Genomic DNA, 18,377 nt, shown 5'->3' on the forward strand with positions numbered 1-18,377 from the left:
GTGGGGCAAGGGACCAGATCCTGAGACAGGGTGTCCCACAGGCTTCCTTTTGCTCTTTTCTTTGGCCTTTTGGGGTCCTGACCCTTTACACCTTCTCCTTCCCTGCCTTAGTGAGTGACTAACAGCATCCTTTGCCATGGAAGACACTGGTGGGTGAATTTTGCATCGGTGTGCCTGTGTGTGTGCGTGCATGTGTGTATGTGTTGTGCACCAGAGCTACATATCAAACATTGCTATGTTCTGCAAAGAAAAAGAAAAATAAAAAGACCCAGAGCGATGAACCATCGGGCTGAGCTCCCTTCCTCTTTGCTGTGTTGTGGTTTGTTAGGATTTCAATTTTACTTCTTTAGGACTTCAGCGCAGTTGTTTTGATCTCGGGGTGAGTCACTTCCACTGAGGAAGCTGTGTCAAGATGTGTCAGGATATCTCCATGGACATCTGGTTCCACTGGCGCTTGGGAGCCCGGTGGCTGGTGGCCGAGATGCTGGGGGCGTGGTGATAAGGACACGTGGAGCAGTGGCTGTGACATAATGGACCTTTGAACCGTAAATACCAAGAACTGTGAGGACTCACTGAGTGTCTGGTCCAGGCGAGGCCCCTCTTTGCTGACCTGAATCGCTCTCTCTCTGGAGACCTTGGGACCCTTGCTTCCGCCTTGGCCAGGCCATTTCTGGTTGGCAGTGGCGTTAACCCGCTCGGCGGTCTCCGGAGGACAAGGGCACCCGTTCCTGCCTCGGCGAGCCTTCCCCCATGGGCAGGGGCACCGGCCGTGTACCAGTACCCAGGGCACTAACCTTTGGCGCAGCCCACCGCTAGCCGCGTGCCCCAGCATCGAGGGACCCAAGCCAGCATCTTTTACTTGGAAGGACTGACTCCACAGACACACAGCTCGTAGAAAGGTACACCTCAACTAAATTTGGACTTTACTCTGCCTGAAACAACAGTGTAATCCATCATTGCTTCGAAGCATGTTATTTCTTTAATGGCTTATTAAGAGACATCATCCTAAAGACTACTGGCTTGTGAAATATTACTATTATAAATTACCATTCCCGCAGTGAACCCGTGTTAAATTATTGCCAAAGAGCATCTCATTCTCTGAGCATAATTTGCCTCGAGTAAAATAGTCTGGCCAATGCAGATAATAAGCACACCGTCTTCAGATTCAACTTATATTTACGAGGCTCACACAGTATGCCTGGCTGCTCATTTTCTCCCTATTTGACAGGTACACATAGAGAGATGGGGGCTTTCTGATAAGCCGTGACCTGGATCCAGCCCCAAGAACCTTCACTCCTTCCTGTTTCTGGAGCTCAGAATCTGCGAGTGTTGACTGGGCTGTCAGCTTCCCCCAAATTTAGAAGGGGTCACGCTGAGCCCTGACTCCAGGCGTCCCCCTGGGGGACGCACTCCCCCTCCCCTTCACAACAGCCCTTGTCCACACCCCGAAGCCTCATGGCACCTGCCAGGACCCATGGCACACGAACAGGCTAGCTTCTCAGTCAGCAAGAGGGGGATAGGATAAACTCAAAGCTTGGACCCTAGCTTTCCAGCCCCTCCATACCCCTCTCTGCGCATGCCTCACACTACCCAGACGTCTCTAACAGTTCCCTCCATGCCAAGAATGAAACCCAAGGCTCTGGCCACAGCCTGCAAGATCCTACTAGAGCTGGCCCTTGCCTACCTTCTCACTCCACTCTCCATGCCTTTTCTTTGCTCACTCTATTTACCAGCCCCGTGCCCTCCGCAAGATGACAAGCACACGACGCGGGGACAGGCTATGTGCACTGCCCAGATGCTCCTCCCACAGATAGGAGGCTAGCCATCACTTAACGCAGGATGCTGAGTCTCATGTCAGACTATCCTCGGAGAGACTATCCCTGCACCTTCTGCATCCCTGAATAATGATGTCTATCACACTCTGCATTTCGCCCACCTGTTTTCCAACATTATATACTTATGAACATCTGAAAAGATTCTCCATGCAACTAGGTTCCTTGAACTCAGTCTCTGTTTTTGTTCCCCACCATGTTCCTAGAACGTCGATCTTATATAATCTTGAATAGTCACCTGAAAGGTAGGTACTATCCCATTTCACAGGTGATAAAACTGAGGCTAAAAGACGTTGAGCAATTGCAATTTACCTAATCTCACAATTAGTAGGTGATAGACCCAGGATTCAAAACCAGACATTTTCAGTGCCACCCTATTGTCAATAGATGCTACTCCATGGGTCTCTGGCATTCCCATGTGTCTTACTGGACAGGCTAAGAACGCAAGGCCCCACCAGTCCTTTATCTGGATCATTCTTCAGCATTGCATCTGCAGCAACCGATTGCAAAACATGAGGTAATGTCTTTCTCTGGGACCAAAAGATGGCTCCCTTACTGTTTGCTACAAAATGCTGAATTTTACAATCAGGAAAATGCCCTTGCTGATGGAGCCACTTTTCTGGCTCATGCATCCCCCAGCTGGTGAACTCCGTGTCTCAAGTGCCACCTGCCCAGGAACACTTCCCTGGTTCCCTCCCCTTCCCTTCCCCTCAAATTCATGTGAGACGAGGATGTATTGGAAGGAAGGGAGCAAAAGAAAATTTGATTTGATCGAAGAAGGCTAAGCCAATGAATTTGGGGCAGACACCATGGAAGACAGATTAACACGGAGAGGAGAAAGTTTTGAATGTTTACATTTTTGTGACCTTGAGAACAGCTCAGCCATGAACTGTCTGGAGTTCGACCGAACGAAGAAGCTGGTCAGGTTGAGCCTAACCTGCCACTGAGAGCACAGACCGTGTCTCATTTGGTTCAAGGTCTCTGGTTCTGTATCCACATGGGGGCCTGCTTAATGGGTAGATGGACAGAGGGATGAGCCAACGATGTTGACTCACAATAGGCTTGCTGGTCGACCCACAGATTACCTGCTCCTTACCAGCAGGAAGGGCTGGGCTGTCTTATGCTTTTTTGAGAATTCCTTTTGGGAAACTTTCAAGGGGTTCACAGGCCAGTAACCAGGCAGAACTGCTTTCTAATTATTCTTTTTCCGGCTGAATGAGATTCAGTTAATGGAACACTTAATAAGTCCTTCTGGGCCCCAAGGAAAGAGAGACATTTCTCTGCTCCTCGAAATGAATTTCTGGTTTCACAGCCACAGAGCCCAGATCAGGGAGAGGTGAGGACTGCTTGAAGCTCTTAACTGAATGCCTGAGGCAGGATCGCCAAGGTCATGCCGCCGGCATTGGGCATCCCTCTGCTGAGAGCCCTGGCCTACCTAATCAAAGGGGAGCTGCTGGAAGGCTCTGTCTCAGTGCCTGGCTGCCTCCTGCCTTGGAGGCAAAGGCTTGCAGCATTTCAGGATCACAGAGGAACATAGGGAGGACCATACCTCTCTGCTTCCTTTTCCAGGTAGGAAACCAGGGCTCAGGGAGGGGACGTGATGTGCCAAGGTTGTACATGAGTCTGTGTTGGCCCCAAGACTAAAACCTGGGGTCCCTAACTCTCCAAATATGTCCCTTCCAGCACACCTGGTCCATGAGCTACTCCAACAGGCGCCAGACAGGTGTCAGTATCCACACCGATGGCAGAAGAAGTGACCCTTGGGCAGGACAAGTCTGTCCGAGATCACAGCCCCACTACCGGCCCCGCCGGGACACAGGTGTGTCTGCCTCTGCCCCTCCCCCACCCCCACCCCCACCCCAGGTTCTGCTTGCTGGACTTCCCTCTGCCGAGGTCAGTTCGAGGTCAGTGGTACAGCCCCAGCACCACTTCTTGCTCTATTTCTGTAGCTTTGGAATCCAGGCTCCTGCCCTGCTTAGAAAGACAAGCCTGAAGTAGTGGATCAGAGTCCTGGTTCAAACATATGGTTTGAGAAAAAAATACAAAGCAAGGTACTATTGGAACTATGGAACTATTTCAAATGCCACGCAAGGGTTGACGGTACAAAGAGGATTAAGGAACAAGACAAGTAGTTTCCTGTTAGATATACACCTTCCTTCTGCCCCATTTCAGTTCTGTTTGATTTTTCTTGCTACACAGCCACAACTCCCTGCCTCACCCCCGCAGACACATGGAGGGTGGCGGATGGAGGAGACAATAGAGAGTGGTAGCTGTGTTGGCCCCAGGGCCTTTGCACACGCTGTTCCCCCCTGCCTAGAACATTCTTACACTAGAATCCACATGGTTTGCTCCCTGGCTATATTCATGGTTCTGCCCAAATGCCCTCCTTGGAGGGGCCTTCCCTGATCAACGTAAAATAGCATCACTGTCACTGTCCACTTGCTCAGCTGCATTTTCCATCACGGACTTAATCACAAAATGACACTTCACTGTATACAGAATTCCCTCTTTGTGTGCCTGTCTCCCTGTACCAGGAGGGCAGGGACGTCACCTGTGGCCCTGCCTGCCGTGTCCCCCATGTAGAGGACAACACAATGTGTACAGGCCAGAGGCAGGATGAAAAGTGCTCAGAGCTCAGAAAGCAGAGGTTCATTTGGGTTTGTGTGCAGTGGGAGGAAGGCGGGGGCGGTCCTTGGTCATTTCTGGGCCTCAGTGTCCTCATACGGGAAATGGGATGGTGACAGTGACGACCTCAAAGCAGTCCTGCCCACGGACGGCCCACGGCAGCATCCAGCTCCAGGCAGGTGCCCTTTCAACCTGGGACCTTGTCCTGGGGCCTCTTAGTCCCTGACCGAGCAGATCAGCCACCCCCAGGAAGGGAAGGCAGAGCTCAGCCTACAGATTTCCTTTGGCTTTTGCAAAAACAACAAAACCAAAAATACTACAAAACCACACTGTGCATCTGTGCAGTGGCTGAGGGCAGCGGCATACGAGCCTGAGTCCTGCTTCCTGGGGTCTGTCCTCTGTGGCTGAGGCAGGATGTGGGGCACACAGCATGGGGTGGGGACACCTGGCTCTGCTGGGGGGCTCATGGGCTGGGTTCCCAGAGAGCCTGGAGCCTCGAAGTGACTTCCAAAGGGAAAGCACTTGGCAAAAAAATAAATAAATAAAATAAAAAATTTGTTAAAAATTCACACAGTGTGATGTGTAAGAGCCAGGCCTAGAACCAGCTTTCCAGACTTCAGGAAGAGAACATTTGTTAGCCAGTGGTTTTCAAACTTTCTTTAAACTGGAATCTCCCCCAAGCAGAAACTAGCCACTTGCACAGCGTTTCGGGGTGCGGTGGGGGCGGGAACTCCCAGCCCAGCTGCTGGGTCTCACCACCCAGGACGCTGGTTTGCAAATCAAAGTCACACCCCTTTTACCCCCAGTCCGGAGTGTTCTCTGAGGATTTAGGAGACCGAAGCAGGCAGTTCATCTGCGGTCATGTTTACTAAATGGGGTTTGTTCGTTCTCAGGTTCTAGGGAACAGGTTCTGGGAACGCTTCTGAAAACAAAAGAGTGGGTTTCAAGGATGAGGGCGGGGAGACGGGCAACCCTAGTGACGGGAGGTAGGGGACGTGAAGCAGCAGGGCCAGGAGAAAACAGGGAGGGTCAGAGCCACCGGGAGGATGCAGAAAAGGCTGAGGGAGAGGGTGAGGCTCTGGCAGGACGCTAACGGTATGTGAGAGGGGGTGCTGGGGGCCCGAGCGGGTGTTAGCCCCAGGCCGGACCCCATCTCTGCCACCCGCCCTGCCCTCCTTCTCACCACAAAGTCAAGTGTGCCTTCTGAATCACACACCCACGGTCGAGATAATCCACCACTACAGTCTGCACATGGCGTGTGAGACATGCTTTATAATCAGCGCAGAATGCATTTCTCCGTGCTGTGTTTGTTGGTGACCTGTTGACGCATTTGAACATAGCAAAAAGGGAACACACTTGGTTAACCAGAACTTTCCAATGATGAGAGGAACCTCCCATTCCCAGAGCACTGCCCAACCGCTTGGCCTAAGCAAGCACTCTGCCTTCAAAACATCCTGTCTGTCTGGAGAGCCTACTGTGTTCTGGGTACCCCAGGAGAAATAGCGAGAGATACAAAAACCGGGTCACAGGTTTCCCCCACATGCGTGGTGGGGGGACAACCATTTCATCACAGTTTAAGGCAGAGAGAGCAAGCAATTGAGAGCATGGGTTCTGGAGTCACAGAGAGCAGGATTCGAATCCCAGCTCTGTCACTGACCTGCTGTGCGACCTCGGGGGATTTCCTTAACCTCTCTGAGACTCCGTTTCTTCATCTGAAAAATAGGGGAAAAAAATACTCAGACTCACCACAGGGAGAAGGCATGACGATCTCTCCAGAGAGTGCCAGCGACGTGCTCAGCTCACACACACAGAGTATGCATGAAGTGCTCTTTTGATGGCCAAGCCCCGTCAGGCCCCTGGTGAGGGGAGAGAACAAGTCACCTTCAGTGCGCGGGGTCCGAGTCAGGGAAACAGGTGCAAGGCTCTGTGCTCCAAGCGGAGAAGCGAAAGCCCCATGCTGCCTGATCTCTGAGACCACTTCCTGCCCTAGATGGAGGACCGGAGGGTGGAGTGCGCTCATTCAGCCATCTCTCATGCACCTGGCAGGGTTAGCTGCTCCGCACCTGCCGCTCCCGGCAGTCCCTGAGGCAGTTCCAGCCTCCCGGCAGACCGGGGAGAAAACTAAGGCTCATGCAGAGTGTCCTGGTGGGGCCACAGGAGCGGCGAGCAGCAGAGTGGGGCTGGAAGCCATTCTGCCCCGACGACAGAGGACAGAGGATTTTCAGTTGCACCTGCAACGGGGCTAGTGGTGAGTCCCAGATCACACGGCGGTGGGGGAAGGTCTGATTCTAGAATATTCTAACTGGCAGGAATCAGACAGCTGGGCATTTTGTGAAGGAAGTTACTTGAATCTGAGTAGCAGGGAGGTGTTTTAGCCTTTTTTCCCTAGATGCTGAGTCGGGGGGAGGGCCCTTCCTAAACAGTAATAAGGACGGATGAAAATACCCACTCTGCCCGTGGGATGAATAATAACCCCCAGCTTGCAGCAGCTTCAGCCGCATGCTGTCTTGGCTCTTGTCACCTGTGAGGCATGCAAAATGCTTTCCTTCTGGGAGTGGGGTTGAAGAGAACTTTCCGTAGCGTTCCAATTTTAGTATGTGTGCTGCCAAAGCAAGCAAGAAAAGAACTTTCTGAATAGTCAAGACCACCTGGGCTGCTTTCTCTCCCTCTCACCTGAGCGCACCTGCGCCCATGGACCTGAGCTTGCTGACCTCTGCACATCAATAATAGATTCTCCAGAAGCCCATGGATGTTAATAGTACATAGCGGCCGCCCCAGCCAGCAGGAGGGAGTTGGTGCCCAGGATGGGCTGACCTGCCTCTGACTCTCCATGGACACAACATGAAAGGAGAAATTTTTAAGAACTATAAAACAGTTTAATTAAAAGTAGTTACTTTCCAGGGCGCCTGGGTGGCTCAGTTGGTTAAGCAACTGCCTTCGGCTCGGGTCATGGTCCCGGAGTCCCGGGATCGAGTCCCGCATCGGGCTCCCCGCTCGGCGGGGAGTCTGCTTCTCCCTCTGGCCCTCTTCCCTCTCGTGCTCTCTGTCTCTCATTCTCTCTCTCTCAAATAAATAAAATCTTAAAAAAAAAAAAAGTAGTTACTTTCCAGAATAAGCAACATGTGTTGCAGACAGCCCCTCTCCCACCGCATGCAGGGGAACATTGAAGGGAACGCAACGCTGCATAAGTAACACTGGTGAGCCTCACCCATTGAGGCAGTGGCTGGGGGACCACCAGCCTGTCACTCCCGGCTGTGCATCCTTCAGTGAGCCACTTACTCCACTGTGCCTCAGTTTCCTCATCTGTAAAGTGGGGAGAAAGATAGTGCCTAGCTCCTGGGTTGCTGAGAAGATTAGTAAGGTCAACATATATGAAGTGTTTCAGGCATGCCTGGCTGGTAGTAAGTGCTCTCTAAGGGCTAAGCTGCCATCATCACCATCATTACCACCACCACCATCGCCATCATCATCATCATCTCCATCACCATCATCACTATCATCATCATCACCGTCCTCACCATCATCATCACCACCACCATCACCATCATCATCATCATCATCATCACCATCCTCACCATCATCATCATCACCACCATCACCATCATCATCTCCATCAACATCAATCATTACCATCACCATCACAATCATTACCATCACCATCGTCATCACTATCTCTATCAACATCATCATACCATCACCATAAGCATCACACCACCACCGCTATCATCATACCATCGTCATCACCATCAACTCCATCACCATCACCGTCATTACCATCACCATCGTCCCTCACTGTCTCTACCAAAATCATCATCATATTATCACCATAAGCATCACACGACCATCACTAACATCATATCATCAACGTTATTGTATCATCACCATCATCATCATCACCATCACTGTCACCATCACCATCATCATCATCTACTCTGGACCAGATGTGACACATTTTATGGAAAGTGTCATTTTGCTCCCATTTCCCAGATGAGGAAATTGAGCCTTTGAGAATCAAAATGCACTGAATTACTCATCATGCCAATAATTAATTAGCAGTGAGCTGGGAGGAGGCCGAGAACTTGCACATGGTGCCATCCACCCTGACACTGTTAAGCTGAGCTGAGTTGAGCCACATCAGGCAGAGGACTTCAAAAGGCGGGCTGTCCCTATGTCCTTTGATCTTTTTCTCCTTAGCTGGTGGATCCCTCTGCTAAACAAACACCCTCAGACACAGCCCTTCCTAAGCAAAGCCAGATGTGAATTAGGAAGAAGAAACAAACATGGAGTTTGGAGTGTCACCACTGAATCCCAAGAGGTGGTTCCGAGCCTGGTGGTTCTGTTTCTGAGTGGCTACTCAAGATGAATATCCAGATTCATGAGCAAGACCCAGAAACTTTCCTGGACACAAGGCAGTAAGAGTGAGTTCTCCTGATGCCCATCCACACCCAGCACTGTCATGCGGGATCATTATGGTGTTTATTGGTGGGAGACAGTACCTGTGGGAGGGGGTTTGCAGAAATACTACCACTTTGGAGTTTACAAAAGATTCTTTGTAAAAAGCATCTCTTGGAGTCAATTTTGGTTCTGAACATTGCCCAATTGCCTTGGTGCAGGCATCAAAGGCCCTGAGAAAATGAAATCTGCTGAGATTTTGCTGGCACAACCTTTGGCCTTTTTCTTTAAAAAAAAAAATTCTAGCGTAGTTACCATACAGTGTTATATTAGTTTCAGATGTACAATATAGTGATTCAACAATTTTCTACATTACTCTGTGCAGCATTATTTACAATAGCCAAATTATAGAAGCAGCCCAAGTGTCCATCAATAGAAGAATGGAGAAAGAAGATGTGGTATATATACACAATGAAATATTCTTTGGTCATAAAAAGAACGAAATCTTGCCATTTGCAAAAACTTGCCTTGATGTGTTGGATCCTGGTTGGCACAAGACAATGATGTGCCTCAAGTCACAGCAGGTTAGCAATGCCCAGGGTTCCCCAAACCTGGGTGGCTCCCAGTAACTGCCTACCGCTTCCCTGTAGGATTCCAAGAAGTATTTTCGGAGCACCTGGTCTGTACCAAGGGATAGGTGCCAAGGACATAAAGATAAATGGAATGGGGATTCACCACTACAGGCAAATACACAATCAGTATAATGGGGGACAAGCAACAACCAAGCACTACGAGCAACCTAGGTTCTGTTCAACGTGCTTCCTTGTGAAACTCTACCCCCCCATGTGATTGTATTTGGAGACAGGGCCCATGGGGAGGTAACTGGGGTTAGATGAGGTCATAAGAGTGGGACCCTAAGCCCACAGACAGGCAGCCTTGTAAGAAAAGGAAGAGACACCAAAGAGCACTCACAGTGCACCCACACAAGAACGGCCAGTAAGGACGCAGTGGGAAGGTAACTGTCTGCTAGCCAGGAAGAGAAGTCTCACAAGACACTGACTTGGACAGCACTTTGATCTTGGACTTCCAGCCTCCAGAACTGGGAGAAAATAAGCTTCTGTTGTTTAAGTCACCCAGTTGCAGAACTTTGGGATGGCAGCCCCAGGAGACTCAGGACTGTAATTACCATCCCCATTTTACAGACGAAGAAGCTGAGGCATCAGGAGGAGACGTACCTTCCTGAAGGCCATGCAACTACTAAGTGGTAGAGCCAGGTGGTCAGACTTATGCATCTGGCTGCAGAGCCCAACAGTTGATGGCCAATTGTATTAAGAAATATTTATTTTCCCCCTCCCTGCCCCCCCCTCATCACCGCGAGAAGGCTATACCTCCCCACTCCATTGATGTTGGGTTTGGCCCTGTCTCTTGCTTTGGCCAGTGGGACGTGAAGAGATATGATGTGTACCATCTCAAAGCAGAAGATTTAAATTAGATTATGTGGGCTTTTTTTATGTGGACTTTTCAGCTCTGGTATGATTGTGACATGCCCTAGAAAATGACTACCTTTAGCCTGGGCCTTAAAGATAACTCAAGGCACATTGCTGGCCTGCAGTTGACCCACAGTCTACTTGTAATACGAACAAGAAATACACATTTGTTGTAAGTCACCGAGATTTGGGGATTGTTTGTTATGCAGCAGAGCGGACACATATAGGGCTCATTCTATAATTTTCCTATCTCCACCCAACCAACCCACATTCCGTTTGTAAGAATGGAGTAGGTGCTCATGAGCTCGGACTTCCAGAACAGGCTCTGTCCTTCACCAGCTCCATGGCTTTCACTTCTCTGGGCCTCAGTTTCTTCATCTGCAAAATCGGGGTAATAACAGCACCTGCATCCTGGGGTTCTTGCAAGGATTCTGCAAGAGATGATATGAAGTTCTCAGCACAGTGCCTAACACAGTAAAGGCCCACTATGACCACGGTTGCCACGCGGGACGACTGCGTGTTGCGTTAAAGCTGAAGAACCATGGCTGGGTTCAAATCCAGTGCTCCTTTTTCAGCCCATCTTACAGCTAGTGCTCCCTTGGCCAGCCATTGTGGAGGTCCATATTCTACAGGAGGAGGGCCAGAGGCTGGTCCTGCTTAGGGAGGCAGCCCGAAGTAGGATGAGGGGGAAGGAGGGAGGCCCTTGGTTCTTGTGAAGGGGAAGATGGGCTCTCCTAGGCCCAGAGTTGTGGAAGCATGAATTGAAAAGAAGGGTGGGAAAAGAAGGTACTTTGAGGGGCTGGTTCCTCTTCTCTCAGTCCTGTCCCACTTCTTAGAGGAGAAACTGAGGCCCAGAAAGGGGAATGTCTTCCCCAAGGTCATACAGCTGGTTAGCATCAGAACTGGGACTAGAACCTTGGTCTCCTGAGACCAGCTCAGGCATCATTCCACTGCCTCCTGCTCATTTAGGAAGAAATGAGACTCGTTCTTTGTGCTGGCTCAGAAGGCAAATGTCGAGTTTTTCTATCCTCATGGGTGGATTTATCAAAACTCCACAATTCAACAAGCTTTTCTTTAAGTCATTTCAAAACTCCCCCTTCTCTTTCCAGGAAACTCAGTCCTCTTCACACACCCTGGCTCCTGGAGTAGGCAGTGGGGTAATCTGTTGTGAATACCGTTCAGGGCATAAAGCAGGAGTTGGTGGTTGCTAGATTTGGTTTTTTGGGGTGGTCTCTGTTTGCTGGTTTGCTTTCCCCAAGGCTTGCAACAGGCACTGTGCAGGGAAATTCAGCACAGGAAGGTAAGGCTCTGCTGTCCAGAGCTGCCAGTCAGGAGTATGAGACTGGATGCGCTGTTTTAGAGAAGAAACAGACCGGGCTGGACAGGGAGGGTTTCAGGGAAGAGGCAACCCTAACCCTGGCCCTGGCTCTAGAAAGATGGGAAGAACATGACAAGACCAAAGAGAAAAGGAATTCCAGAGTCTCGTAGGGTAAAGTTTTGAAAGGGAGCAAGGAGGACAAAGGTCTCAAGTTTTTGTTTTCGTTTTTATTTTGCAGGGTAGGGGCAGAGCTGACAATGAGTAACAGGTAGAACAGTCCACAATTTCAACTTTCAGGGAGCGTAAGTGAAGGGAGCTTCAGTTTATTCATCTGAAAAATGGGGAAAACTGAGGCCAATTCCAAGATGTATAGAGAACGGAAGGTAGAGGTTGTGGGTCTCTCTGGAGCGGAACTCAGATCTGCTTACCATCCAGTATCATGATGTCTCCCTCCAGGGGGAAAAGCTGGGGAGGTCTGCTTGTGGCCCATTATAAAAGATCACAGTCCCTCAGCTGTGAAGCAAAGCCACGGGACTTGTGGAGCAAGTCGAAATGATGCAAACGTGAAGCTCAGGCTGCCCGGCTGTGCTGGGCGTGATAAAGTAAGTCCTTTGTCTCTGATCCAGGAAACTCATGTCTTCTGCCTGTATCTGCCATCAGGCTGATGTCTTAGCCAGCAAGCAGAGTCACATCTCAAGATTTTCACAGTTCTGCATGGCCACTGGCCACATGTGGCGACTTTTAATTAAAATTAAATATAACGTAAAATATAGTTCCTCAGTTGTATTAACCAAATTTCTAGCACGTCCTGGCTTTAGGTGGTTGGTGGCTGCTGGACTAAACAGTATGGCTCTGGATCATTCCCATGCCTGGGAAAGTTCTCTTGGTGAACCCTGGTCTAGCAGATAAGAGCTCAGGGTGTGGGGCTCAATCCTTCCTCCTACCACTTGCTGGCCACGAGAATGTGAGCAAGCTACGTCACCTCTTTGAGTTCCTCTCCCTCATCTCTAAGACCAGAAAAATAGGGCTGATCTCGTGGGTTCTTGGGAGGATTCCACAGAATAACTCCTACAAAGTATACCTAGCCTGGGCCTATGGGGAGGGCTCCCCAAACAAGAGCTAACATTTTTAGGCATTGAACAAATGCCCATTGCCCCTTCACACCACAGGGAGGTTGGTGGCAGGCAACACGAGGGATACAATGGAACAGGAAGGAAGGTGGCAAAACACAGAGGGGCGTAGGAAGCCAGGCCCAGAGGTTTGGCCTTACCCCAAAGGCAAGTGGGAGCCTTCAAAGATTGTGGGCAGAGGGATGCCTCTTCTCGCCCTCCCCAAGCTCACCAAGGCAGTGTGGAGAGAAGAAGCAGATCACAGGCTTTGGTGCAGAGGACATGGGCGAGATTCTCCTACTACCACCTCTGAGCCATGAGGCCCTGGGCAAGGCATGTACCTCGAGAGCCAGGGCTTATGCCTTGCAGACACCCAGCATCGTAAGACCCACCCCACAGGGTGACTGAGAGGGTTAAGTGAGGTACCATGTGCAAAGCTCCCACAACAGTTTCTGACACACAGTAGGGACACTAAGGAAAGAAACTCCATTCCTTTTTTCCTCTCTGGAGAGAAAGGCTGGCCTGGAGGACGAGCAGGAAACCTGAGTGGTGCCAAGGGGCAGGCGATGGTAACCAAGAGCTGCTGGGCTTTCCTTAGGTAGCAGATTACTCCCAGTGACCTCCGGACTCCCTTCACCTGGAAAGGCAGGTTTCGGGTTTTCATTTGCTTAGCTGGGGTCAGGCTACTTGGAAGGCTCCGGGTCCCTGTAGAGCAGAGATGCTGTTGGCACCCAGCCTGAATGGCCATTCCCCCTTAGCTGCTGTGGCTGTTGGCTCCAGAGGACTGTCTCGGCTAGACAGGAGCTGCCTTGCCTGGGAGGAGCCCACAGCCTGGCTCCCTTCACCCTGGGCAGCCCCCGGAATGACTGAGGTGCCTGGGATTACACTGAGGTGCTGGCATCCTTTGCCTCCGTGTTGGAGCCAAACTTGTCGTGGGCACGCTTTGTGCTCAGGGTTCCCATGGAGTCAGCTGAGGGTTGACTACAGCTGGAGGCACGTCCCTGCTCGGCTTCTCTCCTCTCCCTGCCCTCCCCTGTCTCCCTCACGCCCCCTTCTCCTGGAGCACCTCCTTAGTAATCTACGCACACCGAATGCTTGCCTCAGGCTCTGCTAGCAGAGAACTGAGATCCCTGCATGAGGCTGGTCCGAGCAGTGACTGCCAGTAAGAGGAAGCCTCAGGAGTGAAATGCTCTCAAGTGCATAGAACTTGTCAAGAGCAAGGAATCTCTTCTGCAACCACCTGGTCCAAGCCCTGGGCTTTATATAATGAGCAACCAGGAGCCATCGGTCATTTAGCAAGGACTCCTTGGGGCCCAGAACGTGCCAGGCCCTGTTTTGGATACGGGTGATACAACGATGAACAAGGCAAAGTCCCTCTCCTCTTGAGGCTCATGCATCAAATCAAACAGTAGAGCATGGCGAACACTTCTACAGAAAACAAAAGCAGACAGCGAGACCATGGACAACAGGGAGGTGACACTGAAGTGAACGCTCAGCCGAGCCTCTGAATGAGTCGGCCGTGCAAAGGCATGGGTGAGGGAAGCAGAGTTCAGGCAGAGGGGGGAGGCAGAAACAAGCTGGCCGTCCTCAGCGCGGGGCCAGTGCAGTGTGAGCGTGCCCAGCGGAAGGGGTGATTTTACAAGACAAGGTCAGACAGCGAAACAGGACCTGATCACGTCAGCCCGGAAGCGCAGGGACCTGTCAGCCAACAAATGGGCAAAGGTGACTCCTCTAGATTCCCTTTTCCAGTCACTTCCTCTGGGTTGGCTCCATCCTTGGGAAACCAGGAGACCCACCTGTTCCCACCGGAGCTCCCAGGCCAAGACCACCTCTCACGTCGCATTTTCAATACCAGAGATTAAACCTTGTGAATAAACCAGTTAGTAGCCTTTTGAGCAATTTTGAGCACCAGCTCCACGTTCCAAACTGCTTCTCTGGGCTTTCCTGGGAAGGCGCCCATCAGACACGAGGCCGATAAATATTTCATCGTCCTTCATTTCATCCCACATCAAATGAGACCCGGCTGCAGGAGGCGTGGGGAAGACCGGCTGGAAGTCATCGGAGACGAGCTGAGGCAGAGGGTGGACTCTGGGAGGGGCCCGAGGCTCTCAGAAGGCAGCTAGATGTACCTTTTGCCACTTGCTTGCCAGGCAACCTGAAACCAGTACTGAGAGCGTCAGGAGCCCCAGTCTCCTCCTCTGGAAAGTGGGCACACCAGTAACCGTGACAGAGTGGAGTGAAGGCAGCTCACGGACTCAGCACACGGGGCACAGGTGCCTGGTCTCATCACCACTGATAGTGTCGCATGCCTGGACCCGGGAGGGGGGATCCTCCTCTGCCCAGGGGCGGCCACCATGGCTGGGAGCAACTCGGGGATGCAGGGTGAAATCCCTCACGAGGGAAGACTGGGGGTGGAGGAGGAGTCTGAGAAGGCCAGCCTCCGGTTCTTTCTTCCTGAGTCCTTACGCGGTGCAATTCTTCTACAATAACCAGTGACCTTTTCAAATAGGATTTTAAGTGATCAACAGAGGTGCTCGTGGCCACAGCAGATAGAGGGCAAAGGAAGGAAACCCTTGCCATTCTCCCTCCTTCGGTCTCCAGCATTATTATCCCGAGCCCGAATTAAATCCTTCTGATATACTTGCCCATTTTGGCAGTAAATACTCATCTCAGGGGTTTTAAAAGATCAGCAAACACAGTTTGGAAATTCTCATCAAGCCAAAGCCTGCTAAGGACAGAGAACCAAGGTTATCCAGGTGTGTGAGGAGGTAGATAGGCGGGGACCTGAAATCCCTGGGGAGGTAGCGAAGATGAAGATGGTGGTGATACCACAGAAGAGCGACTGTCTTGAGTGATCAGCTATTATGTGCCCAGAACATCACATACAACACCTGCCACTTACTAACTACTCCCACGTGCACTGTTACAAACACTTGATGTGGATTAAGCCATTTCATCTTCCAAACCACCTAGCATCAGGGGCCTAGAGGCACTGCACATGAGGCAAGCACAGAGAGGGGAAGTCACTGGTCCAAGGTCACGTGGCCAGCAGGTGGCAGAGTCAGTGCCTGAATCCAGATTGTCAGGCTCTGGGACTGACGCTAGGAGTGACACATGACCTTAGATAATCTCCCTTCCCCTTGGCTACAGACCTCAAGAGTTCCACATGATCACTTAATTCTGAAGGACTGCCCACTGAGGTGCAGAAAGGTGAAGGATCTGTCTGTGAGTGTCCTCGGAGACTCAACCCCAAGCCTCGGGTCTGCAGGGGGCCCTGAGGCTAAGCAAGCCAAGGGGGTGGGAGGTAAGCAGAGAGGGAAGGAAGAGAAAAGCCACTGGACCCCGCAAATCCAGGGAAGTAAATACATCTCCCCGTTTGCCCTTTGCAACACCAGGTAAGGTTTATGAGTTTTTAATTAAAATTTTTGACAGGCAAGCTGTATCCTGCGTGCAGCACTGGGTGTCAAAAACACCTTCAAGATCCTCTGGCTTGGTATGAAATTCACATGCGATCCTTTAACATCAGGCTGACAACCCGGTCTATAGAAGGGTCCAGATCTGGGGGGAGGAGAGCAGGCAAAGGGGACTGGCTGCTTCTGTGGAAGGTGGGGGGGTTCTCACTTGCGGTCCCATTGGGGCTGCCTAGGACTAGCTAGTTGACTGGACAGGTCTCTCAAGTGTCCCCTGAGAACACACTTTTCAAGGTCAGTGGTGAGAGCAAAGGTCAGAGAGGAGGGCACGGGGCAGAGGAAACCCCTCTGGAGTGCCATCCTCCAATCTGGGCCACCGTGCTCGGGGTCCCGATGCCACTGGCCTTGACCCAGTCCTGTGCCTCTCCCTACAGGGGACTTGGGACGGGCCAAGGTGCAGGGCCGTGTCGGCACGTCCAGGATGCTCTGTCTAGAACCAACTGGCGGAATTAATCACTCGTGGGGCATTTGGCTCACACTACTTTTGAGTATTTTTTTCTTATTCTAGCTCCCCCTACCCCATTTAATCTTGGAGTGGGAACGTCCTCTGTTGAGCATAAAATTCCATATTTACATAAAGGAAAAGATGGAACACATTAGAAATGCAAACTTTCCTAAGGCAGGAGCTGTAAACTGGAGTCTGGCCCCGTCTTTGTAAATAAAGTTTTACTGGAACACAGTTGTGCACATTTATTTCCATAGTGCCTGTGGTGGCTTTTGTGCTATGACGACAGGCGAGTAGCTGTGACAGAAAGGCTGTGGCTCTCAAAGCCTAAAATAGCTGAGACCTGACCCTCTAAAGAAAAAGGTGTCTGGCACCTGCTCTATGGGATCAAACGCCCTGAGCAACAGTGAAAAATAAAGGCGAACCAAGAAGCATATATTTGCAGCCTGCCAGGCACCTGGCTAATATTCATAATACATAAAGAGCACTTACAAAATAAGGATACGCACACAATTTCTAAAAATGGGGAAAGGACAAAAAAGGCAGATCAACGGAGAAGAAACGCAAGTGACCCATTAGCTATAAAGAGTGGCTCCAGGTCACTAATAATCGAAGTGATACACACAATAAGGAGATGTCATTTCTTACCTACGGGAATCTCAAGGATTCAAGAATGATCCACAGGACTGGCCAACCCCTAGTTCATCCTTCTTCTGCCCATCTCCCGTTGGGTACAGCATGCTCCCAGGCAACGGGGAATGGGTGTGTTTTGCTGTGGTTTCAGGGTCACCGGGAAGCTCAGAGTGCCCCAGAGCCACCTACACCAGCTCTCTCTCGTGTTGCCAGCATGGCGCACAGAGCGGACGCGCCTTCCATACTGTGGAAGGGAAGCAAATGGCCTGGGGTCAGGAAAGAAGGGGCCACCTGTGGCTGCCCTTCTTCCTTCTAGCAAGTGCCCAGGCTCCTTCGGGTGAGCCCCTTCTCTCCCCTGCGTGCCTGCTCTGTGGGATGGTCACTACACAGGCTGCCTCTCCACGGCAGGAGTGGAGGGGTCCCAGGAGGCTCCTCAGACTTCTGCATTCTCAGGCAGTGAGATATCCTCCTGGGGCTGTGACTTCCGAGCAAATAAGTGAGGCTGGAAGGAATGGGGGGTTCCTGCATTCTCGGGGCACAGGTGGACACGTGGAGTCCAGATATGACATGGGTGTGCCTGTTAAGACCCCCGAGGTCTTCCGGGTTCCTGGCCTTTCCAGTCCAGGGCTCTCCAGGCTTTGTCCTCACTCCTGAATCTCACGACAGCTTTCCCAGAGAGAGGGAAGCAAGCCTGCTCATTTCCATGCCGGCTCCGTGGCTAATCCCAAGCCCTACCTGGGAAATCTATCTACCTCTCACCATCCAGCTAAACCCTACTCATGCTTCACACCCCAGATGATCCACCCCCTTTTCCTCAATGTCTTTCGGGGTGATCCCCCTCCCCCACCCTACTGTCTTCTCCATTTTCTGGACCTCTCTGTTCTCCTGCCCGGCAGGCCCCAGTAGAAAGGTGCGCCTCAGAGGGGTGAGCTCCTCCCCACCATCTTGGGGGGCAGCACCTTCCCATGAGATGCCACCAGCCACCTGGCCCTCCCTCCAGAAACCGCACCCTGCTCCTGGCTGTCCATGGGCCACCTCTTTCTGCTTTGCCGCCCACATTCTCCCT

The 18,377-nt window shown here is 51.3% G+C and overlaps 1 protein-coding gene across 9 annotated transcripts in view; it reads right to left on the reverse strand.

The window, feature by feature from the left end:
* Nucleotides 1–18,377, reverse strand: part of ST3GAL1 (ST3 beta-galactoside alpha-2,3-sialyltransferase 1) — a 94,526-nt gene that overhangs the window by 34,098 nt on the left and 42,051 nt on the right. For 2 of the 9 annotated variants that reach the window (XM_027608747.2, XM_027608792.2), the window contains 2 exons: nucleotides 6,204–6,313; nucleotides 5,641–5,775 (listed from right to left, as the gene is read on the reverse strand). The exons of 1 other annotated variant lie outside the window; for it this stretch is intronic. The gene's annotated coding sequence lies outside the window, so the exon portion shown is untranslated. Of the gene's footprint in view, nucleotides 1–5,640; nucleotides 5,776–6,114; nucleotides 6,170–6,203; nucleotides 6,314–17,326; nucleotides 17,555–18,377 lie in introns of those variants that run through there. 6 more of the 9 variants (XM_027608737.2, XM_027608801.1, XM_027608741.2 and 3 more) reach the window with 4 other exon arrangements.

The sequence above is a fragment of the Zalophus californianus genome, chromosome 4 (genome assembly GCF_009762305.2).
Source record: "Zalophus californianus isolate mZalCal1 chromosome 4, mZalCal1.pri.v2, whole genome shotgun sequence".
NCBI lineage: Eukaryota > Metazoa > Chordata > Mammalia > Carnivora > Otariidae > Zalophus > Zalophus californianus.